The sequence below is a fragment of the Pelobates fuscus genome, chromosome 1, assembly GCF_036172605.1.
Source record: "Pelobates fuscus isolate aPelFus1 chromosome 1, aPelFus1.pri, whole genome shotgun sequence".
Classification (NCBI taxonomy): Eukaryota; Metazoa; Chordata; class Amphibia; order Anura; family Pelobatidae; genus Pelobates; species Pelobates fuscus.
The window spans coordinates 100,404,893-100,429,892 of record NC_086317.1 but is presented as its reverse complement, the minus strand read 5'-3'; positions in this window follow the sequence as shown (position 1 = coordinate 100,429,892).

Sequence of the window (25,000 nt, the reverse complement as noted above, 5' to 3'; positions counted from 1 at the left end):
TCATATCAAATAAAAATCCAGCCCTGGGTGGACAGTGAACATTTCCCTAGCTTTAGTAATAAATTAAAAGCTAGCTTTCACTTGAAATATTGTAGGAGTTGTTGCCCGACACATCTTCTTCAATTTGCAATGTCTCCAATACATTTTGAAAGTTAACTCCAGCAGGGGCAAGAGAGGTACCTGCTCTGGTCCCTGACATTTAGGAACTATGTGCTGTTTTTTGTTTCTCATGTGGTTTGGTAGTTGCAATGCAAAGTGTTTGTATTGCCCCAGGGCCCAGGCTCCTCCTGTGAAAAGGTAAACAGGAGGGTGACATTTTTATTTTTCTCGAGGAATAAGGAAAGTTGTGTGGGGAAGCCTCCCATCACATACTCACCCTCCTCTCCCCAACATACACAAAACACTCAGTCACCACATGCAACCACAATAAATCACCACACATAGTACTCAGCTACGTCACACAGCTACAATCAGCCCTACTCACACAAAACACCACCATACCACCAAACATAGCCAGACTCAGTCACCACACACAACCACAATTAATCACCACACACAGTACTCAGCCACGTCACACAGCTACAATCAGCCCTACTCACACAAAACACCACCATACCACCAAAGCCAGACTCAGCCACACACAACCACAATAAATCACCACACATAATACTCAGCCACGTCACACAGCTACAATCAGCCCTACTCACACAAAACACCACCATACCACCAAAGCCAGACTCAGCCACACACAACCACAATAAATCACCACACATAATACTCAGCCACGTCACACAGCTACAATCAGCCCTACTCACACAAAACACCACCATACCACCAAAGCCCGACTCAGTCACCACACACAACCACAATAAATCACCACACACAATACTTAGCTACGTCACACAGCTACAATCAGCCCCACGTACACAAAACACCACCATACCACCAAACATAGTCACATTCATCTACTACACGCACAACACTCTCCCGCTACCATTCACAGAACAGAACCCAGGTCTCTAGAGTTACCTTTTCTTCGCGTTCAATAAGGCACGGAACCCCACAGGTCCAAAAACTTGTCAGGGTTCCAATCTCGCACCACCCCCTTGTGTCCTAGGCAATCTTAATATAACTCATGTACATTATGGAGAATGTGAGAGAGAAAGGTGTGTGCAGCAAAGAAAATCAGATACTTTACACTATAGCGACTAGACAACCAAAGACCAAGACTCCCTCCCAGGCATGATGAACACTTAGGAGTAGGACCTGAGCGTGATTATAGTGCATAGGGTGCTCTTTTAAGGGGCATCACAATATTAATTGACCCTGACTGCTGCAAGTTCCAGGAATGGCACTGAAGTCTTTGGATTAATAGAAGCAGAAGACTGTTCTCTGTGTTATCTCGGCTTACAAGTCTTCACTAAAATACCCAGTACGACTTTGGCTTTTAGGTTTGTATAGAGGCCGCTGAGTGATAAAGCCAATAATGCTGGAAATGCATTTTTCACTATTTAGCCTTTTACCTCCCATGTATTATTTAGTAGCCACAGTATGGATCCTCCCATCCGGGTTACTCAGCATAAGCATGAATGCAGGATAAAAAATTTACAGAAAATAAAGGGTATCAGTATGTCTAGAAGCAATGTCTTACAAGCTAAAAACTGTTTTGTGCAACATCAAAGGCATTGCACATCAAAACCTTCATTTAGTGCCTGAGACCAGTAATGCAGCGTCTATACTGGCACTCAGCAAGTGTACGCTGTGTTATAGCAATGCGAGATCTCTATCGTATCCTTCTATGTACGTCTGAAATAATCAGCCTGCAGTTACCAGGGACCATTTCGAAGGACCGTCTCTAATGCTAATAAGGCCTGGCCCTTGGGCAAACCTCTGCAGGAGGGCTCTTGCGTTAAGAATTTCAAGCTTCTTAGAGCAGACTGTAACATCGGAGCACATTGGAAAATCTAGTTCAGACTTAGAAAATACGATCCCATCCTTCTTTGTTTCTATTCCTATAAACTACAGCCTGTAAATGGAACTCTGTGGGTCTCTGAAATAACCCTTTATGAGCTGTGAAAGGACGGCTCCGTTGCTATTCAGTGCCCTAAAGCTGCTGTTCCACTTAGTCAGTGTTAGAAAAGTCGTATCTATTTCGTTTACGGAGTACATGTTTTTAAATGACTTTTACAGGATGCATAATTTGGAAAAAAAATATATTATGGGAAATATTGTCAATGAAGAGCTCTGGAGACATCGTCATAAAAAGATTTTTACATTTCTTTTTAACCTTTAACATTTGTAGACTTCACGACAATGCCGTTGATATGTAGGTACAGACTGCAAATGTGTTTGTTTTTGTAAAATGGAATGTTCATTTCACTTACCAAAAGGTAGATCCCCAGATGTTGCAGAGCTAAGGGTAACCATTTTTGGGCACAGAGTATCGGAATAGTTCATAGAACCATTTTCTGTTTCCTTCACATTGGAAACTTGTGCTGCACTTTTTACAGACTTTCTTAGCTGTCCCCCCGAAGCAGGACAGCAGAGAATAATCTCATTATGAAAGAACAGGGGCCCAAAATCAGAATGGTCCTGCTAAGTCTAGAATAGTGAAAGCACATGCATATCATCAACTATGAGCTTTATTTTATCCTTTGTATAGATTGATAAACTCTTAAACTGAGGCCACAAGCAGGAAATGGTGCAGACAGCATATCCCAACATTTGCTAACATATAATGTAGTGTTACATTCAAATCCTTGCCACAGATACTAATTCTAGAAACGCTCTAGTACTCCAGAATCTGTGCTGTAACACCCATCATGCACAGTCATACGAACTTAGCCTTAGATCTGTGGGGATCAGTAGAATACATTTTCTGGCTTTGGTCGACGTTATTTTTGAATATTCTGTTCTGTTTATCAGAGGGATTGACAGTTGCATGTTTAACACTAATAGGCATTTATCAAGGACATGCACTGACTGGATTGTGGTTCCATAGAACAATACATTATCTGTTTGTGCGTACCCTTGCCTAGTGCTCTTGTTGATTAGAGGCAAACAGCTATGGAAACACTGTGATGGTAGTTGTAATCCATAGCAGCTTTAGTATCTGGGGTTAAATAGCCCTGGTCACATGATTTTTTGGTAGATATGCAGATCATAGAAGTACTGAGCCTTTTGTTAGTTACACAGAGGCCCAGAAACAACGAACCTTTTAGGACCATTAACACAGAGGACACGGATGCCCTAGCTACCCTTAAATGGCTACTAGTGGTAAACAGGGATACAGGAAGCTTTATCCCAAATATATTTGTGCATGCTTTAAAGGAGCACTCCAAACACCAGAACCACAAAAAAATGTCCTGGCACCCTCCCAGAGTAAGCAGGTTGACAACTTGCCTGTGTCTAGCCGGGTGCCCACCACCACCTCCCCCACCGCTAGAAGCTCCTTCTACTGAGCTAAGTCGACAGTGTAGGGCTGCACTCTCTGCTGACTCTCTCAGCCAATAACCCCTGCACAACTGAGCTAACTGGAAGCTCCATTCCAGAACTTCTGGCAGCAGGGGAGGTGGTGGTGGGTGCCCGGCAGTACCTTGGCCAGCTGCAAGCCATTCTTAACCCCTTAAGGGCCAAACTTCTGGAATAAAAGGGAATCATGACATGTCACACACGTCATGTGTCCTTAAGGGGTTAAAGAGAATTTGACTGTTTACTCTCAGAGGATGCCAGGTGCTAGGAGTGATAGACTGATGTCTAGTTAGAAAAAGGGTATTCTGGAGATATACTGTTTTATTCAGTCTTGCAGTATGTTGATACCAGAATCATCCCCGAGGGAAGTCTGTTATGCCTGACAATAACTAATAGAACGATGTAGAATCAAAGTTCTCACAGCACAGTGCATTGGGTGTCTTACTTGGTCCGGTCTTAAGGAATGAAATCTGGCCATTATTTTTAGGATATCTCCAATTAACATGTAATAAAAATAATTCATATTTTATTTCCCTGCAAATCATTATCTTAAAAAATGTTTCCCTCGAGGTCTGGCGCTGCACACCCCCTGCCGTATTACATTACTGCCACAGGGTAATGTTTCATTCTATATGGGGACAGTACAGCCATCCGATTTCTCTTCCGAGCCCTGCATATAGGGAAGAAGTGATACATTTATTTATCACTGCCTCCCCCTTCCCTCCCTGACACCGGACTGTGCATGCTAATGTGTGTTATGTATGGCCTCAAGTCACAGCAGCTCCCTAATGGTGAGCAGGAGACATGAATGAGCAGGGGAAGCCTAGTTGGTTATCAAGCGCTTGACAGTGCTGGCTTCAACTGGTCAGCAGCGCTCCACATAGAGGATGGGGAGGGGAAGCAGCTCTTAAGGAGGACTGTATTCTGCTTTCCACGAGCCCAGAAGTGCTCAAAATACATTGTCCTACAACAGCATGGGAATAACACACACTGAATAGTGCTGCTAATCTATAGCTTTGCAAAGCACAGTGGCAAACTGAATGAATGAATGAACTGAGCGCAGGGCATTAAACTGTAAGCGTGTCCATGTCACCCCTTGTTCTTCTATGCAAAGATGTAAAGGAAAGGGGAGGGGGGGGCTAGTGCCCCTTTAAATTTCCATTAATTTAGTTTTCAAATATCCCTGCTTGTACACCTATTTTTGGTTATAATCTTTTGCTCATAGGCTCCTTTAACCCTTTGAACTGCGCAGAGTTATAAATAAAATAATGAAATTAAGGAAATGTTCTCTGCACAAGGAGAACGTTAACCCTTTAAGTGTCAAGGAATGACAGGTTTGGCGTTACAAAGAAGATTCATCAAACACCTCTCCCTTTAGGAATTAAAAGAGTTTATTTAGTAAATAGGCACAATTTAAATATATTGAAATAAATCTCTGAATAGGAAAGGATGGTAAACGATAAAATATACAAGATGCTAGCTGGAGTAGGTGAGCAATATAAGCACAATCCACAGGATTTGCTTGTAAGGTTGGAGAGACAAATCGTGTCTAGATTTAAAGACATCGTCTTCTGCTCAAGAACTAGGCTTAATAATAGGTGTCTGCTCTGTACGTGGAAACGGTTCGTTTCGATTCTCTCTGTGTCACATGGTTACATTCCTGGGTACAAACAGTAGCGGCGTGACTCCAGATCCAACGTACGACTCTATTCAACCAATAATTAATTCAGTAAACAATCAGGGTTATTATTATGTTATTATTTTTAGAGCGCCAACAAATTCCGCAGCGCTTTACAGTGGGTGGACGAACAGACATGTAGTTTCTAACCAGACAAGTTGGACACACAGGAACAGAGGGGTTGAGGGCCCTGCTCAATGACCTTACATGCTAGAGGGAGTGGGGTAAAGTGACACAAAAGGTAAGGATAGTATTAGACTAGTGACAGTTGCAAGAGAGGAATCAGTCGGGAGCTATTACCAGTTTAACAGTGAACTATGAGGAATTCACCCGAGAATTGCTATTTTAATAGTCCAGCTATTTTGGATTAAGAATGCAATCTCCTGACAATTCAGAGTTTAGCGGATAGCCCTGAGGGATTTATTAACCAGACACTGAATTGTGGTAAAATGTAAACCAAACTGCAACAGCAATATTCTAAATAGGGACATTATGATAGAAAAAATTGACAGAGTATTGGTTCCAAAAGAAGGGACTGTTGCTCCTAAATAGGAACACTTGTCAGATATGGTATAACTCCTCTCGCCAACCGCTGGTCAGTAGGGGTATAAGTGGGGGACCAGAGACAGACACCCCATTCCATTACATGACTGAACCATCCTGCTCCAGGAATGAGGTATTAATGGGTGAACAGGCACGGGCTGCTTACCACAGGGATTGCTTGGGAGTCTTTGGAAGCCAAAGTTCTAGTTACGGGATTCTTTAGCTCTGAAACTCTACAGGTGGCAAAAGGACAGCAGGATACTACTGTTTTTTTCTTTTACATCAAGTAGCTGATTCTTACAGTAAATTATGATGATGATATAAAAAAGATCACTAGTGCAGTGCTCCTGATTCTACTATGGGGAAGGGCCCTCCTAGTGCAGTGCTCCTGATTCTACTATGGGGAAGGGCCCTCCTAGTGCAGTGCTCCTGATTCTACTATGGGGAAGGGCCCTCCTAGTGCAGTGCTCCTGATTCTACTATGGGGAAGGGCCCTCCTAGTGCAGTGCTCCTGATTCTACTATGGGGAAGGGCCCTCCTAGTGCAGTGCTCCTGATTCTACTATGGGGAAGGGCCCTCCTAGTGCAGTGCTCCTGATTCTACTATGGGGAAGGGCCCTCCTAGTGCAGTGCTCCTGATTCTACTATGGGGAAGGGCCCTCCTAGTGCAGTGCTCCTGATTCTACTATGGGGAAGGGCCCTCCTAGTGCAGTGCTCCTGATTCTACTATGGGGAAGGGCCCTCCTAGTGCAGTGCTCCTGATTCTACTATGGGGAAGGGCCCTCCTAGTGCAGTGCTCCTGATTCTACTATGGGGAAGGGCCCTCCTAGTGCAGTGCTCCTGATTCTACTATGGGGAAGGGCCCTCCTAGTGCAGTGCTCCTGATTCTACTATGGGGAAGGGCCCTCCTAGTGCAGTGCTCCTGATTCTACTATGGGGAAGGGCCCTCCTAGTGCAGTGCTCCTGATTCTACTATGGGGAAGAGCCCTCCTAGTGCAGTGCTCCTGATTCTACTATGGGGAAGGGCCCTCCTAGTGCAGTGCTCCTGATTCTACTATGGGGAAGGGCCCCCCTAGTGCAGTGCTACTCATTCTACTATGGAGAGGAGTGCTTCTCAGTGTACTATGGGGTTGGGGCTCTTTAATGCAGGGCTCCTCAGTCTGCTATGGGTAAGCCCCCTGATATTTGTCAGGACGGGATGCTAGGCTGTGCTTTACTCCTATTCCATTGCTTTCGTTTTGTTTCTAGCTAGGATTGCATTTAATACCTGACAATGCAGAATCTTGTTGTTTCAATTTTATTTCATTAATATCCCAGCTCACATAGCTAATAAGTTCCGCATACCCCTAGGGTGGAGCCGTACAGTGAGCGTCACCCTCCCTGCTTCCTATACCAAGGGAACAGGAATCATCTGCCTGTGAAACAACAAAACGTTCACAATTCTAGGCAACGTTATCGCTAATTGTCCCGTACCTTTATAGATCATATCCCCATCCTCCCTCATAACTGCTTAACGCAGGCAAAGATATTAAGCACCACTATGAATGATGCCGTAATGACACAGCGCACTTATGAGTGCAGTTCCATTAATGTGTCACTCAAACGTCTATTGACATCTTGAGAACAAAGAGACTGTTAGAGAGGCTGTGAGAGGCTTTTGGAAAGAGAACAGGATCTAGAAATGAGGTAGGAAAAGTTGGGACAGGTTGAGGAAAGATAGAGAGGATAAATGGGGTAAACAAAATTACAAGTGATATTATTACAATTTACTGCATAAAATTACAGTAAAAATTGCCATATTTGTGTTTATGTTGTGCCTCATTAGCCGTTACAAAAGGGAGCCTGCAAAATAATAAAATGCCTAAAGGTAAAAGTTGTTTTTAAAAAAAAATGACCCCATATTTTTAAAGCATAGATAATGCAATAAAAAAAATAGTATACCTGAATGTCCCCTATTCTCTTCTGTACCCCATACTCTTTATGCCTTTGAAAATAAAGAAAAAATTATTTAAAAAAAATAAAAAAAATAGTGAATAATAATCCAATTTCAGAAAATAAATAAAGAATACCTAGTATCCTGGAGGTGAATAACTTAGAGACATCCCTTCCCTCACAGGAAGACCAATCAGGAGCCTTTTATTTTGGTTTGTATGTTTATGTTCTGATCTTATCATTAGTAATAGTTTATCGCCGGCAGCAATATAAAACTGCTCTGTAAACGGATTGCACTTTATACACAGCCCGATTCTCACACTTGATATACGCTGAAAATTCCAACTAACTGACAGTTTTGCTAAAGGCTGTCTTAGAGTTGCAGCGAATCTGACAAATCGATGCAGTTTATACCAGTGGTTCCCAAACTTTTTAGGTTCAAGGCGCCCTTAATATTTCAGTATTTTTCCAAGGCAGCCCAAGTCAAAATTTCTGGGTTGTAAATCTGTACAGCGCTGCGGCATTTACTGGCGCTACAGTGTAATGTACAGTGTTGGTGTTTGAAGGGGTGCTTGTATATAGTTATTGTGGTTTAATACAGGGGTGTGTTTGTATGTAATGTTTGTGTTTGATTGCAGGGGTGTGCCTGAATGTAATGTTCACTTTTAAATGTGGATGTACATTCGTGTGAAGTATTTGAGTTGAAATGCAGGGGTGTGTTTGTATGTAATATTTGTGTAAGATTGCAGGAGTGTGCTTTTATGTTGAGCTGGTGTTTGACGGCTTGGTTGTATGCACATACACTACCACATACATACATACATACACACAGATATTAATGCACATTAACACACAGATGCATATAAATACACCGAAACATACACACAAATTCATAAACACACGACACATACACACATATAGATACACACCAACACATACACACACACACATAGATACACACCGACATATACACACCACATGCACCCTGACACACACAAGCATTGATACATGTCCACACATGACATGCACAAACATTGATACATGCCAACATCATGACAAAGATACACACACTGACATAAAAAACACACCCTGACACACAGATTCACATACACAGATGTGTGCACAGACACAGAAGCACACAGATTCACACCCTGACACACACACTCATACTCACTCACACACACACTCAAACTCATACACACACTCACACACACACACTCATAATACACATACACACACTCATACTCACACTCATACACACACTCATACTCACACACACTCAAACTCATACACACACTCATACACATACAAGCGATTTTTTAAATATCTCCAGCCACCCTCCTGTTAGCTTACCTTATGTGCCAGGAGGGTGGCTTGGAGTCCTGCTGCTGGTGGGATTGAGGGGTCTGGAGCTCTTCGTGCTCCTCTCCCCTCATGCTGCGGCTGCCTCCTCTCCCTCCCACGCTGTTTCCCTGCAGGATGCTGGGAGGAAGTGACAGGTTGTCACTTCTTCCCAGCCGGTTGATATTACAAGTGCCTGGTTCTTTAAGACCACGGCACCCAACTGGGCCCCTGTTCAGCAGTAATGTTTTTGCGGTGTTATAATCATAGCACCGGGGAAACCTTCCGCTGCACCCCTGTGTGCACATCGCGGTGCCCCAGGGCGCTGCTGCACACAGTTTGGGAACCGCTGGTTTATAAGGCACTCTGACCAGAGGGCGCGCATGTGGGGTACCATGTGGGGTACCATAAACTTTGCCATGATACAAAGCTGACGTATTGCTTAGCGTGATGCTGTAAATAAGATATTGCACATGCGTCATGCATGCACATTACTAAACAAACATTACAAAACACACACACTACCCTCCCATATTCGTGCATAAAACACCTGAAACACATTTATATTCATGAAACACAGTGTATGTATATTCATCATTCATATTACACACACAATACATGTCACACACAATATACATTTGCATTATACTTATTTTATAGAATTATATGTTATAGTAACCCACAATACATACATGTGCATCACACACAATAAAAAGAGCACATTATATACACGTAATACAGATTTGTACATGCATTACACACAAAAACATACATGTACTCGGAAGAATTTGAAAGTGTAAGTAGGAATGCATATACTTGGTTGGGCCTATAGTAATAATAAAGTCAAAGCAAAGCTAAGTTTACATTTGTACACAGTAACCGTTTAATACACATTGTATGTGATGATTTTTTTTTAAACAAAATTACGTATGGCTCTATGTTAAGTTTCTATAAAAACTTAGAAATGTTTGCATGCAGTGGCAAGCTATGATATGCATTTATATGCTTCCAGTGTGGATTTTGTAGATGTGTGTTTCAGAAATGTTGTTTTCTTTTACATGCCTGTAACTAGTTCCCTTATATGGTGATACACATACACAATGTCCCGCTGCGGCAAATACAAGTCAAAGAAGCTGGGTTCCTCCGTCAGACGTACATCCCTAGGCCTCACCATCACAATCATCAGATTTTCCCATGGCTGTCCTGACGTTTTTTTTCTATTTATAAATTAATTTATGAGATATTATCACAAAGCAGTACACCGCATCTCCCGTTTGTTATTCAGCGATTTTCTCGTGCAATTAAAGAGCTCTCTCCCTCTGTGTGAATAGGTTTGTTGTCATCGCTAGCTCACTGAAGGGGGCCTCGGGGGATATCAAGTGTTATTCTGTGTACCCATGACATCTCGTGTCCACATCATCTGGCAGTTGTCCTTCTACACTTTCTCTTTCTGATATGGAAATCTGGACTTATCCAAAGCAGAGACGTATATTCAATATCGAACTGCAAATACCAGGCACAGAAACTAATTAAACCAGGATAGAACATGGGTAGTTTATGTGTCAAAAATAATTGATTCTAAAATATGCAGTGCAATATGCATTGTTTGTCCACTGCCAAGCATTTTTCTTTTCTGGAGAACTTTGGTACACGCTGCTTATCTGTAATAATTACGACTTTGCAACAGGTAACCTGTAAGTGTTTCTTGAAACATAGGTACCTGTAGACCTCTATCAGCATTTCTCCAGCACTGTAATATTCAAAACAAGAATATCACAGCCAAATGCTACAGTACAAAGTATAATTGAAAGCGTTTGCATCTGTGTGATCCTGTTCTGATTTAGAACAACGTGGGCCGTAATCATCCAGGAAAAACTGGAGTAGCTCTGGGTTAAAAGTGCTGAAGATGAAGCAGTTTCTATAGAAACCAGTGATATAGTCCTGCTAAATGTAGCATACTACCCCAGATTTGCTCCATTCTACCTTGATAAATATGACTCTCTATGCTTCCAGTCTGAGAAGTCAGGTAAGAAAAACAAACATCTCACTTGTCAATCTATTTATTCTATATCACAGCACATTCTGTACTTTGTTTGAATCTCCTTCATGGTCACATACATTATAATATGTATATGTCAATGTGAATCGTATAGAGATTTTTAAAGGGTCGTTTTCAATGTAGTGGTTATGGTGGAATACATTTTTTTGAATAAACCCTATTGTTATTTCTAAAGCTGTTTTTATGTGGTTAACTTAAAAAAAAAAATGCTCTAGTGGCACCCAGAGCATGACCCCTCGGTAGCCACAAAATAAATAAAGCAAAATTTATTGTTCTGCGTTATCTGCAGAAAGCCACCCGGCTGTGCAGGACAATAATGGTCTGTAAACATTATGTTAACAACTCGGTAGGGGAAAAAAAAGATTAGTGCTGGAAGGGTTAAGAATCACTGGCATTCATCATATGTTTCCAAAAATTACCAACAGAGGGCAATAGTGTCTGAATTCTGTCATGTGCAAGCTGTTCTGTCTGGGCTGGAACTAAAATAGGGCTGGGCTATTATAGAGGAACTTCTTTAACACAACAGGGGGGATGATTGCCAGTCCTTGTTAGGGTCCAATATGTGATACAGAAAACAGACAATGAAGAACAACATATACTTGGTGGGTGTAGGGTAGGTCATAAATAAAAATATGAGACCTGTGACAGAGACCTGTGAATGCAGTCAGTGTTTTGCTCATTGATGGGCAAATAATCAGCCACAAATATTTAGCAGTTCGGTAACTCCTAAGCAGGCAGAATGATTGCTTAAATTTATCATAATTCAGCACAGTGCATGTTTCCTGAAATAAAGAACAAAAGTAATGATTTTTTTTGTGATAATACCACAAGTGGCTGGGGTGGAAGAACGTTCTTGTTAGTTAGCTCCGGTGATGACATCCTAATATTTAAATCCATTTATAACCATTCCAAAGAATGCTCAGTTGTACACAACGTGCCAAACAGAACACGGAAATCATATTATCATGTCACAAATATCACTATTTCTATCCTATGATAGAACTTTTCTAAGAACTCAAATAAAGTAAGACAAAGTGAGGCAATGGTTAAATGGACTCTAAGCAGCAGCACCACGGTTTATTGTTGTGGTTCACCTTTAGAGTCTAAAAACATTGGCCTTTAATTTTTCCCATTTACATCAATAACCTGTCCTGGGAATCTTGGAATGGTCTCATGCACCCTGAAACATGACAGTTAACCTTGGGAACATGTTACACTGAGAATATTCCATATACATTAAGCATTTAGCTCTTTTCCACGAATAACATTTCGATTTGCGATGGTCCGCTAATTTACACTTTGGAAGAAAATCATGGATTAGTTTGTATAACCGTCAAATGGCTGGTCTTACCAGTACCCATCGCCATGGTTTTCTCACGTGATGTGAGTAAATCATTTATCTGGACTTGATTGTGAAATATAGACAGTCATACAAAGACACACACACGTCTAAATATGTGAAGGTTTGGCCTGCAGTTGTGGGAGGGGCATGGTTCCCTATTTAAACCCACTACTCACATTCCTCTGTCTTGTTCGTGACTTAGCGATTTGCATGACGCTGGTTCCGGTCGCCATTTACTCTTTTACCTGGTCCTGCTGATCCCCCGCTGTTCTACTCGTTTACGGTCGTTCTGGGCTCTGATCCGGCTCTCCTGTCGTCCCTGGCACTCCAAACCTCGGCTATCCGAACCAGACATCTCTTCTGAATCGTAAGATACTTACAATGCCGTCGCACAGCAGTCGCAGCCCCACGGCGTCATCACGGTTTGGGTCTATTCTCCACACCTTCGTGGCTTGTTTTCCTTGCTGGTTTTATTTTTGTGTGCTCTCCCTCAAGACATATGGGGTTTGTACGCAGGTCCGCTTTTTCATTTATGTTCCGGTTCTAGGTCCAGTTTGATACCAAGGTTCTTAACAGGAAACTGTCCATCCCGGAGTTTGTCCTGGCGTTTGGGTTATATAGGGATGTTTTGTGCTCGGTCTACCCTGCTAGGAGACAAGAGTTTGACCTTTACCTGCACAAGTTGGTGGACTTGGGAAACAAATACGGCGGCAGTGGCGTACTAAGGGGGGTGCGGGGGGGCGGTCCGCCCCGGGTGCCATCAGGCAGGGGGGTGCCACCAGGGCTGGCCTGGCTTTCTATTCTATGAGCTGTGTGGCTGCACAGGGTGCCATAGCAGCAGGGGCGCCGGGCAGCCGACATAGCTCACACGCAGGGGCTGAGACTGGGAGCAGGAGACCTGGCTGCACGGAGAGTTGGGGGCGGAGCTAAAACGGTCGTGGGGGCGGAGTCAAGCCGGATGCGGTGGCGGAGCTAAAATCAGCCTCTCTCTGCTGCACACAGAGGGGAAGCAGGAAGGAGTCCCTGCTTCCCTAACTACAGCACAGGAGCCAGAGGTACTGAATCCATTCCTCCTCCAGCCCAAGCTTACAGTAAGTGAGAGAGTGTGTGCTGTGTGTAACTGTGATTGTGACTGTCTTTGACTGTGTGTATGTGTGACTAAATGCCTGTGATTGTGTGTGTGACTGTGTGTGTGTGTGTGTGTGTGAGTGACTGTCTGCATGTGATTGTCTGTGTGACTCTGTGTGTGTGGGACTGTCTGAATGTGATTGTCTGTGTGACTGTGTGTGTGTGTGTGTGTGTGTGACTGTCTGTCTGTGACTGTGTGTGTGACTGTCTGTCTGTGACTGTGTGTGTGTGACTATCTGTGACTGTGTGAGTGACTGTCTGCCTGTGATTGTCTGTGTGACTGTGTGTGTGTGACTGTCTGTGACTCCGTGTGTGTGTGTGTGTGACTGTCTGTCTGTGACTCTGTGTGTGTGTGTGACTGTCTGTGACTGTGTGTGTGAGACTGTCTGTCTGTGACTGTGTGTGTGTGTGTGTGACTGTCTGTGACTGTGTGTGTATGTGTGACTGTCTGCCTGTGACTGTGTGTGGGACTGTGTGCATCTGACTGTGTCTGACGGTCTTCGCCCTGCAGTGAGACGGCAGCCGGGATATGGTGTCATCGCGGCCTCAGCGTCATTACAGGGCATGCGAGGGACCTGTGCAGGAAGACCACAGAGATCCCAGCAGCAACCACTGACCACCAGGGACTGAGGATCCACTCCAGCCCTTCTAGAGCAAGGTAGGGAGGCTGGGTGGACCTCTTATTTATTAAATGTGTGTATGTATGTAATGTTTGTGTGATTGTGTGTCTGTGATTGTATGTGTGTGGGTCTGTGATTGTGTTTGTGTATATCTGTGATTATGTGTGTGATTGTGTGTATCTCTGTGTATGTGTTTAGTAAATAGCTCCCTTATTTTGTGTCCTTAAATATTGCAATCTAATATAAGGATAACAAATAAGGGATTTATCTACTAAACAACTGAAAATATTTTTTTTAAAAAGGGCTTTTTTAATTTTTAATTTTTTTTTTAATTTTTTTTTTTTTTGAAGTGCAAAAAATGACATATAGGCCTGAGGTGCCCCAAAGGCAGTCCTCTGGCTGAGCTGTACTTTATATTTGACATGCACAATTTTTCAGTATAGAGAACAGAAAGAAAAACAGCAGTTACATCCCTCTATGTCACATTTAAGAAGAGACATTCCACGAGAGAGTTAAGCATAGAGTGGAGCAACAGATAAACGTTAGACTAGCCAAGCTTTAGGTATATGTTTTACAACAGGCTATGAAACTGGCAGTGTCAGCATATTGATAAAGTAGGTTTGAAAAATTAATGATTCAAAGCTAGGTTACGGTATCGCTGGGTGCAGATATAATGCAGCTATGCATGGTATGGCTCAAAAAGGAAAGTACAAGACTCAGATGCAGAGTATAACTATTAGGCATGTGCTTCAGTATAAAGTATAAAGAGTTCACTCTGGTTTGGAGGGCTCAGTGCGTGGTCGTCTGCTCGCTTAGAATCACATTTCCAGCAGTGGCCCCAAGCCCTGCCATACCGCGATGTCAGCCAATTCCCTCTGTGGGGTAGTCGCGTGTGCCTTCTAGCAGGTCACGGTAAGCCGTTGTCGCGGTCTTCCTGCGCTTTCTGCACCTTTCACCCGTGCGGGCTTCTACGTACCGCGGCGTCTGGGCTGCTAGCTGTTTGGTTCGTTGTTTAGCCCCGTGTTGGCTGAAGTGAGCATCCAGGTGCCGCAGGCTGTGTTGGGGATGCTTGGTGCATAGGGTTTGCGTCATGGTGATCGGAGGTAATGTTGGCCGGCTGCCTGTGGCACCCAGCAAGGACCGGGATAACTCCCGCCGGTCCAGAGGGGGGGGGGGTTAGAGGTGAGTACGGTGAGGTTTCCATCTGCAAGGTTACCAACCAGGAGAGCGGCCGCCTCTCCCTGGCTCGGTCGCAGCTAGGCCTCAAGCTGGAATCGTGGGGACCCGGTGAGTTGCGGGTACAAGTTTGGTATCAAAACATTTTCCTGGGTCTCCCCCACTCTGTAGTCACCTTCCCAGCGGTGTGCGTGCGATGATTTGGGGTATATCCCCCGTTTTAGTGTCTGGCTTGCAGGAGCTATTGTGCAGCACGTCCACTCTGCTAGGAAGCTAGGCTCCGCCCCCCCGGCTTTTTTAATTTTGATCCTTTAGCTGTTTAGTTGATAATTCCCTGAATTGGTGCCATATGCGAGATTTCCATATTTAAAGATACCAAATGAGGGTGCTGTTTAGCAGATAGTTCCCTTATTTGGTGTCCTTAAATATTGCAAGCCCACATAAGGATAGCAAATAGGGGAGTTATCTGCTAAACAAAGATCGAAGTTAAGAGGTGTCAGCCAGCCCACAACAAGAAATCTGGGTGGCTAATGTGAATTATATGCAAATGTGTTGTCAGATGCCAGCATGCAGAGCACAGTGTTTCTGCGTGTGTGTATATGTATCTGCATGTGTGTATGTCCGTGTACGTGTATATGTGCAGACATCTCAAAATCTCACCAACACTACACACAAATATACTCACGCATTTCAACGTTCAACACTACATACAAACCCCACCATTATATATAACCACATCACTGCATTCAAATACCACACAACACACAAATGCATGCTTGCATTCAAACACCAGCACTACATACAAACACACCCCTACATTCACTCACACATACTTCATATAAAAACATGCATACATTCACACACAAACACTGCTCAGTGCTAAATACATTTAAAAAAATGTGGGTTGTTTTTTACATTTAAAGTTGGGGGGGTGCCAAAAATAGGACCAGCCCCGGGTGCCAAATGCTCTAGGTACCCCCCTGTACGGCGGTACATCTTTTTACGATTACCACAGGTCCTTCTCTGCTAAGGTGTCTGCAGCATTCGCTCAGTTTGGTATCAAGTTGAATTGGAGTAAACTGGACACGAAACTCTTCTGCAAACACTTTGCGGGTCTAAGAACTCCAGCTTATGCAGGTTGCTCCTCCACGACTCATTCTACGAATCTTTGTCTCAATACGGCCAAGGTTTCCTTGTTTTTCCCTCCCCTTCTACGCAACCTGACAAGGTCATCAAGGATAAATTAGAACGTCCCCCACTCTTTCTGGGGCAGTCCCAGTTCTGTAATAACTTTAATGCTGGTATCTGCAATTTTAGCGCTTACAGGCTTTTGCACGTTTGTTTCAAGTGTTTCCGTGCACATGCAAAAACTATGTGCCCCACTATGTGCCCCCCACCGCCGGCTTCTCGGCCATTTACGGAAATGAATGGTTATGGGGTGCTTGGCCTGCGGAAGTCCTCAGCATTGAGGGTTTTTCCACTACCTCTATTCTTTTTTAAATGTACCCGATTGTAGCAGGTGCTGGGGCTTGGGGTCAGGCGTGGTCGGTTTGTCAGGAACACTGTTTCTTGGACAACCAAGCCACGTGTCACATCAGTTTAAGTAAAACAAATAAAATAAAACAAATTATACACTGTACATATGATAGTATGAAATAGTGTATATAAAAAGAACAAACAAAAAGTCCAGTATAAAATATAATAGTATGAATAAGTCTGTAAGGGTTTGCCTGTATCTTCAGGTTAGTATACCTTCCAAGTGTTCAGAATCCAGGAACATAAAAGAGAAGAATAAACTCCAGTAGTGCAATATGTATAAACTAAAATAAAAGCTTGAATAAAAAGAAATCCAAATGGCTTTCTCACATGGGATAGAGCTAAAACCAGCTCTAGTATAACATGCTTGCAGTGGATTTGATCCCCCACTTCAAGGATATTGGTGGAAAATATTGACCAGCACGTGTCTTGTCAGCAGGGTATATGTGAAAATAAAAAAGTGCAAAGATAGTGCTCTCTGTATAAAATATATTCAACCAGGAGTGAAAATAAATAGGTTGTACTCACATTTACCTGAGCAGATAGCCCGCTCAGTGTAATCAGCATAGGTGGTATAATCCCCACCTGGGATACTTGGTGAGGTCCTCACTGGAAAGATAAAAACTGACTGTCTTGCTCCCTGTCAGTCTCAGACTCCACCAGCAGCCCTAGACCCAACCCATAACACAGCGCTATTCCACTACTTGTTTTTCTGTTTTCTTATTCCACACAGCTCTGCCTACGGCCTCTCCCATGGCCACTGCGCCCCTATGTTTCAGGATCTGTTCATGGACTAACCGCCTTGTCATCTCACGGCCACCATCTTTCTAGACTGACACTTTCTTATAACGCGGAGAGCATATGATAGGGCTTTCTCCTTATTTAAGAAGTTTTTATTAGAATATAACGTTACTGACTCTTTTGCAATATCGTCTGTATTAGGTTTTGCTTCTTTTTGCCAACTCAAGCTTGCATTATCCCATAATGCCATCAAACTATACCTATCCGGTATACAACATCACATGTTGAACATATTTCCAAACAAACACAGCTTCATTTCTTCGTACCAGATTAAAACCATACTCAGAGGCATTCAGAGATCTGGACACGCTCCAACACACAAAATATTATCTATCGACATCCAACTATTTCATTCTCTATCAGACCTATTAGATGCTTGTCCCTTTGATCCACGCACCAACCTAGTAATTAAAGCTGCAATATACCTGACTTTTGATGGTTTTCTTAGGTTCTGAGAATTTACCACAACTACCACGACCACATTAGCATTTATTTTTTTTTTTTTTTAGTCAATCAATTTTTATTGAATCAGGCAAAGATATGGGTACAGAATGAAGAGGGGGGGTAATAAAAAAAAAAATGTTCATACAGGCTGGGAACATGATAACAAATTGTCACAGTGTTTACAAGCAAAGAGTGTTACTGGTAATTATGTTATGCATTTTACAGAACAAGCACTGTGTAGCAGAAAAGAACGGTAGATAGATAGGTCCAGAACAAGTTAACTACAAAAATGGGTTTTCGTTCAAATAGTATCTTGTGGGAGATTGTCAAGTGCTACTGGAATATAATTGGACTGAATCATAGCAAAGGAGTCATTTTAAAGGATGTCTCATAGCATACAGGTGACCTTAAATTGTAGGACCAGGGGCAACCACAGAGTAGACATGTGTATTGATATCGTCCTTATTGAGGACATGCGAGTTGCGTACTGAGCACAGCAAGGCTAACAGTTACTCTAGTAATGAGAGGGTGGCCACAGGTTGGCATACTAAGGTGCCAGGCAGTATATCGTGTCTTTCGCAGTGTGACCCATACGGTCAGTGGCTAGGAATTTCAGCGGGTAAGAGAGGCATGTCTGTGGGTACGTCATGTATGGGCATACAAGAGATCAATCTGGATCAGGTGATACATATGGGTGTCGGTATGTAGTCGTCAGTAGATTGAATTATGGTCGAGCTTCAGCTAGTCTGTCCGTCTGAGACATTCATGTGGGCAGAAGGGGGAGGAGGGAGAGGGGGGGTAGGGGGGGGAGAGAGCGGGAGGGGGGGGGGAGAGGGAAGAGTCCGAGGCCTCGGCCCGCGCCCCTGCAACCGTGAGGTACCACAGCCAGGGCGCCCAGGTACGCGTGCATTTCTCCTGCCTGTCCTGTAGCGTAGCCGTGAGGGATTCCATGGTGTAAATGTCTCCCACTTTGTCTAACCACTGTTGGAGCGTGGGCGCATCCCGTTTCTTCCATTTTGTGGGGATCAAAGAGGTGGCAGCTGTCAGCAAATGTTTAAGCAGTGACTTTTTATAGGTGGAGGTTGGTATGTCTGTGTGATGTAGGAGCATGGACAGGGGTTGGAACGGTAAGGAAGTGTCCGTGATTTGTCGGATGGTGTCCCTAATCGTTGTCCAGAAGGGAACGATACCGGGGCAGGACCACCAGATATGGAGGAAGGAGCCATCTGCAGATCCGCATCGCCAGCAGTCTCCAGACGTCTCAGCGTCCATTCGGTGTCAGGAGTTCGATACCAGCGGGTTAAGATTTTAAAGTTTGTCTCCTGGTATTTGGAGCTGATGGAACATTTGTGCGTTAGGGTGAAAATCTTTTCCCACTCCTGGTTAGTGAGTGTGGTCCCCGTCTCCCTCTCCCACCTGGAAACAAATCCAGGGTGTGTTAGGTTTTCGTTTGTCAGGAGTAATGCATAGAGTCTGGAGACCCCCTTATCGGGGTGGGTCCGTTTTGTACAGAGCGATTCGAACTGTGTGGGCTCCCTGTGGAGGTGTTGTGTGGACGGGAAGGACCTATAGTATGCCTGGATTTGTAAGTAATGGAAGCTGTCCGCGCCCGAGGGTGTTTTGTCCCCAATAAGACCCGCTAGGGGCCTAAGCCGGTTCCCTTGTAGAAGTTGACGGAAGTATAGCCAGTCCGAGTCGGTGTATGCGCGCAGGTCTGCGGGGGTGAGCTCCCCTCCAATCTTAGGGTTATGTGTTATGGGTGTGAGGGGGCCGTCGGCGGTCGTGAGTTGGTGTGAGTATCGCAGCGACCACCAGACTTTCAACGTGGCGTCTATGAGTGGGTTTCCAGTTCGCAGGGGTCCCGTCGTCTGAGAGCTTAACCACAGGCGGGATGGAAGTGGACCACCCGCCTGTGTGAGTTCCATGGGAACCCATAATTTGGTCGTAGGGCGAGCGTGCCAGTCCACCATCCGCAGTAGGTGGGCCGCCTGGAAGTATCTCAGGAAGGACGGGAGCCCCGCGCCCCCTTTGGCCTTAGGTCGTTCTAGAATCGCCCTGCTCACCCTGCTAGCCTTCCCGTTCCACACGAAGTGACGTACGGCCGTGGTTATGGAGCCGAAGAAAGTTCTCGGTAGGGATATGGGGACCGCCTGGAAGAGGAATAGGAGACGTGGTAAGACATTCATTTTGACGGCGTTTATGCGGCCGAACCAAGAGACATATAGGCCCTGCCATCGTCAGAGGTCAAGCTGAATGTCTGATAGTAGGGGGAGAAAATTCAGTTGGTATAGGAGGGACAGGTCGGTGGGGAGCCAGATCCCTAGGTATCTCAGTTTGGAAGTGCACCAGGCGCAGCGGAATTGTGTGCGAAGGTGTGCGGTTCTCTCAGCATCAAGCGAAATCGGCAGGGCTTCAGATTTACTCGTATTCAGCTTAAGGTTAGAGATTTCGCCGAAATCTCGGAAGGCCCGGAGGAGGTTGGGGAGTGAGACTGCCGGGCTGTTGATAAAAAACAACATGTCGTCCGCAAAAGCGGCAACCTTGTGTTCCACATTGTGCAGTCTGTACCCCGTGATGCCCCCATCCCGTCTGACTGCCTCCAGGAAAGGTTCCAGGGTGAGGGCAAACAGGAGGGGGGACAGGGGACAGCCCTGCCTGGTGCCATTGCGGATGGAGAACGGGGCTGAGAGTGCGCCATTGATCCGAAATTAGGGCTCGAATGGTGTTGTCCCGGGCCTCCCTACCGAGGATGAAACCCACCTGATCAGGATGTACCAAGGAGGGGAGTACGCGTGCGAGTCTAAGGGCCATGGTCTTGGCAAATACCTTAAGGTCAGCATTAAGGAGCGATATCGGCCTGTAACTTCCGCAGTTGGTGGGGTCCTTCCCCTCCTTAGGAATGACCGTCACTGTCGCGTGTAGTGAGTCTACCGGGAACCTACCACCATCTAGAAGGGAATTAAGTCCCTCCAGTAGGTGCGGTAACAATGTGTCCTTGAATTTACGTAGGTACACAGTCGGTAGGCCGTCTGGGCCGGGGGCTCTGTTTGATTTAGACACCTTGAGGGCTGCGGCGAGTTCCTCTAGGGTAATAGGTTGGTCCAGTTCTTCGGCCAGGTCACCCGGGACCTTGCGCCCTACATATTCCGAGAGGAAGATCTCTATTTTCTGTAGGTGCCGTGGCGACTCCGCGTGTCGTGTGGTACTGTCAATGTTGTAAAGGTCTGAGTAGAAAAGCCGAAAAGCTTTTAAGATGTCTGATGGGGCCCTCTTAATTGTCCCGTCCTCCCCTACGATCTGGTGTACATGGCGTTGCCTCTGTCTCTGGGTCAGTGTACGGGCGAGCAGTCTCCCACTCTTATTGGAGAATTCGTAAAAGTGTCTGTTGGACTTTCGTACTGTGTGAAGCATTTTCTGGGCGAGTAAGTCTCTGAGTTGCCTATGCTGGTCAGTGAGTCTGCAGTATATGTCGTCCGCTTGGTCCTGTTTGTGACTAGTCTCTAGGTCTGCTATTGTGCGTATTAATGTTTGAACCTGTGCGGCGTGGTCTTTCTTCCGTTGGGTGCAGAGTTTAATGAACTGGCCCCGGATCACACATTTATGTGCCTCCCAGACCGTAAGTGGGGGTACGTCCGTGGTGTTGTTGTCGGTGAAGTAGTGTGTCAGAGACTGCGTGATTTGGGTGGTAACGTCAGGGTCGGCTAATACGCTCTCATTTAACCGCCATTGGCGTTCTCGAGGTTTGAGAAGCGGCGTTGAAAGCCTAATTTGTACTGGGGCATGGTCCGAGTCGTGTTGTATACCTATAGTGGATGTGGTGAGGAAAGGGAGAAACTCTTGGGCGAGGAAAATGTAGTCTATCCGACTATATCTGTGGTGAACTGCGGAATAGCATGTAAAATCTTTGGTCTCAGGATGCGCCACCCTCCAGCAGTCGACCAGGCCCGCCTTAGCCAAGGCGTGCCTGGCCTGGCGAATACAATGTGTAGGGATCGTGGTGGTGCCCGTGGATGTGTCCATCCGGGGCTCCAGAGGGATGTTAAGGTCACCAGCTAGCACTAGGGTACCTTCCCGGAATTTCTCTAACTGCGACAGGGTTCTCGCCAAAAATCGGTGTTGTCCCTTATTGGGGCAGTAGATCGTGGCGAAAGTATACTTATGTTCCGCGATTGTTCCCTTCACAAATAGAAAACGTCCGGTAGGGTCGGCCAGAGAAGTGGTATTCTCAATCGGGACTGTATTAGCAAATATAATAGCAACGCCTGTGCGTTTAGCATCGGGGTTGTTGGCGTAAAATCCCAAGGGGAACCTCCTGTCCCGCACCTGGGGGGCATCTACCCCCTTAAGGTGCGTCTCCTGTAAAAACGCTACCAAGATCCTCTGAGACCATAGGGATCTCAGCAGATGTCGTCGTTTCTCAGGGGCGTTGAGGGCGCGTACGTTGTGTGAGTGTAAAAGTAGAGGTGCAGGCGCGAAGGTGGTCGCCATGACTGTCTGGGGGGCGGGGGCTGAGCCTCGTGGAAGGGGAGGGACGCAAGAGTGGGTGGAGAGGGGGTGGGGGATCTGGTGGAGGATGGGGGGTGGATAGAGGAAGAAGAGAGAAAGAAGGGGAGGGGGGGGAAAAGGTGCCCTGGGTGGGAAGGGGGGGGTAATTAAGAACTGTCCTTGTGCCGGGGGAGGGGGGGAGCCCGTCAAGTTTACAAGAGCAAAAGGCAACTATAGCCCTAGGTCGGGTGGGGAGGACCTAATTTACAGGTGGGTCAGTTGCAGGGGGGTGAAGGATAACAGTAGATGAAGTCCGTCATAAACGGTCGGAGTCCGACTACCCTCGACCCACGTCGAGGGGCGCCCATTGTGCCTCCCGCAAGATGGGAGCTTAGGGGGGGCTTCGACTTGGGGAACCGTTGTGGGTAGGAGATGGGACAGTCTACCATTGTCGATGTATGGGCACTCCGGGTAGGGACGTTCAAGTCACTGCTAAGACATTCGTGGGTTGTGTCGTGAGCCGGGTGGTCGACCCCGGGGGGTCACCCTGTAGGGTGGGGGCAGGCCAATGTACATCCGTGTGTAGTCGTGTCAGGATGGGACCCCGTTTAGGAATAAGAAAATAACCCGGGGGAGACTCCCGGTGGGGGCTGAAGCCTGGCAGCTCAGTATGCACTAACCTCTAAAGAATTGACAGTTAATAGCACCTTGAACAATGCATAACTTTATAAAACATTAACGGCATGAAATTCTTGGCAACATACATTTAGCTCATGGAAACACTACGTGGGCAACCACCGGGTCGCAGCAGAGCCGTCTCTCGGTAGCACCAGAGTGGTACCGCAGGGTTTGTATCCGAGGGTGGTGATGCACGGCTCTACTGGCATGTTGAAGCGCGGACCTGGGGTTGCGGCCGCGTTCAGTGTCAGGCGGATCCAAGGGGCATATACCCGTTGGTGCCGCCCGATGAACTGGAGTGGACCGTGCGGTCTGTAATATGTAATGTAGCAAATGGTGTCACCGACCTCGACAGGCCGAGGTACATGATAACATAATAATACATGCATACAATAAAACATAAAACATAAAGCATAAAGATCGGGCCCGCAGCCTCGGTCAGGGGCCCATTAAAACGATATGACCCCAGGTTCCCCCACCATATGCAACGTGGGAAAGCGGACATCGGTTAAATCAAGGGTGTCTCGTGGGGTTCAGCTTGCCTCAGGATAGTCCATGGCGACCCCCGCCGGGTGGTGAGGGGCAACAAGGGTGGGGTTTCGCTGGCAATAGGTAAGTTCTAAGGACCCCTGCCCTGCGTGGATATCGGGCGCATCTGGCCGGTCCCAGTCAGAGTTCGGGGGGGAAACCGTATCTCAGGTGACCCAAGTCATTGTGTTGAAATAAAGTACCCGCTCCCCTCCCAAATACAACGTGGGCCCACGGGAAGTCAAGGTGGGGCTATGGGTGACAGTGTAGTCCCAGGGGCGTCTTACGGCCGTATAGGCTATGTGACCCGGTGTCCGTCCCTGAGAGTGTGTTAGGGGTTTCCCAGTGGATACGTGTGCAAGTACTTAGCTTTTTATTGGTGGTACCCGGGTAGGACCACTGGTGTCGGCGTCTGCTCAGGACGGTCTGCGGACTCCGGGCTCGGGTCTGGGCTGTTGCAGTCACTCCTCCGATCCACCCGGGCCACCCCAGCGCATGGGTGGCGTGTTCCTGCGGGGTTGGGTGCGGAGGGGCTCGGGGACCTCAGGGTGCGTTGGGCGAGGTGGAGGCTGGTCCAAGATCCAATTGCGGACGGTGACTGGCGGCAGGTCAAGGGCCCTCAGGAAGCCGGGTAGGTCGTTAGGCCATCTCAAGGAGCACCACGTGTTCCCCTTTTTCGCCTGGAGGCTGAATGGAAAGCCCCACTTATACGGGATACGTTTCTCCTGGAGCGAGCGTGTCAGCGGTCGCAGAGCTCTCCGGGCATCGAGGGTGAGGGTAGATAGGTCCTGATATAGAGAGACCGAGGCGTCTTGGAAGGTGACCGACTGTGTGCGGGCTGCTCTCATAATAGCGTCCTTAAGCTGGAAGGAGAGTAGGCAGCAGATCACGTCTCTGGGGAGGCCGTCACTTCTAGGGGGGCGTAGGGCCCTGTGGGCGCGCTCGATGTGGAATTCGTCCGGTGCCTCGTCACCCAAGATATGGGTGAAGAGTTGCGCGAGGGCTTTGTTGAGGTCTTCAGTCTCGGTTTCAGGCAGGCCTCTGATTCTAATATTGTTTCGCCTCCCCCTGTTGTCCAGGTCCTCCACCTGCCGGCGGAGCTCCAAGAGCACAGAGCCTTGTCTGGCAGTGGCATGATCAGTAGCCTGGGAGTGTTGTATGGCCTGTAGATTCTCGCTCTCCAGCTCAGTGACTCGAACCTCGAGGGCCGAGAGATCCCTACGCACCTCCATTATCTCC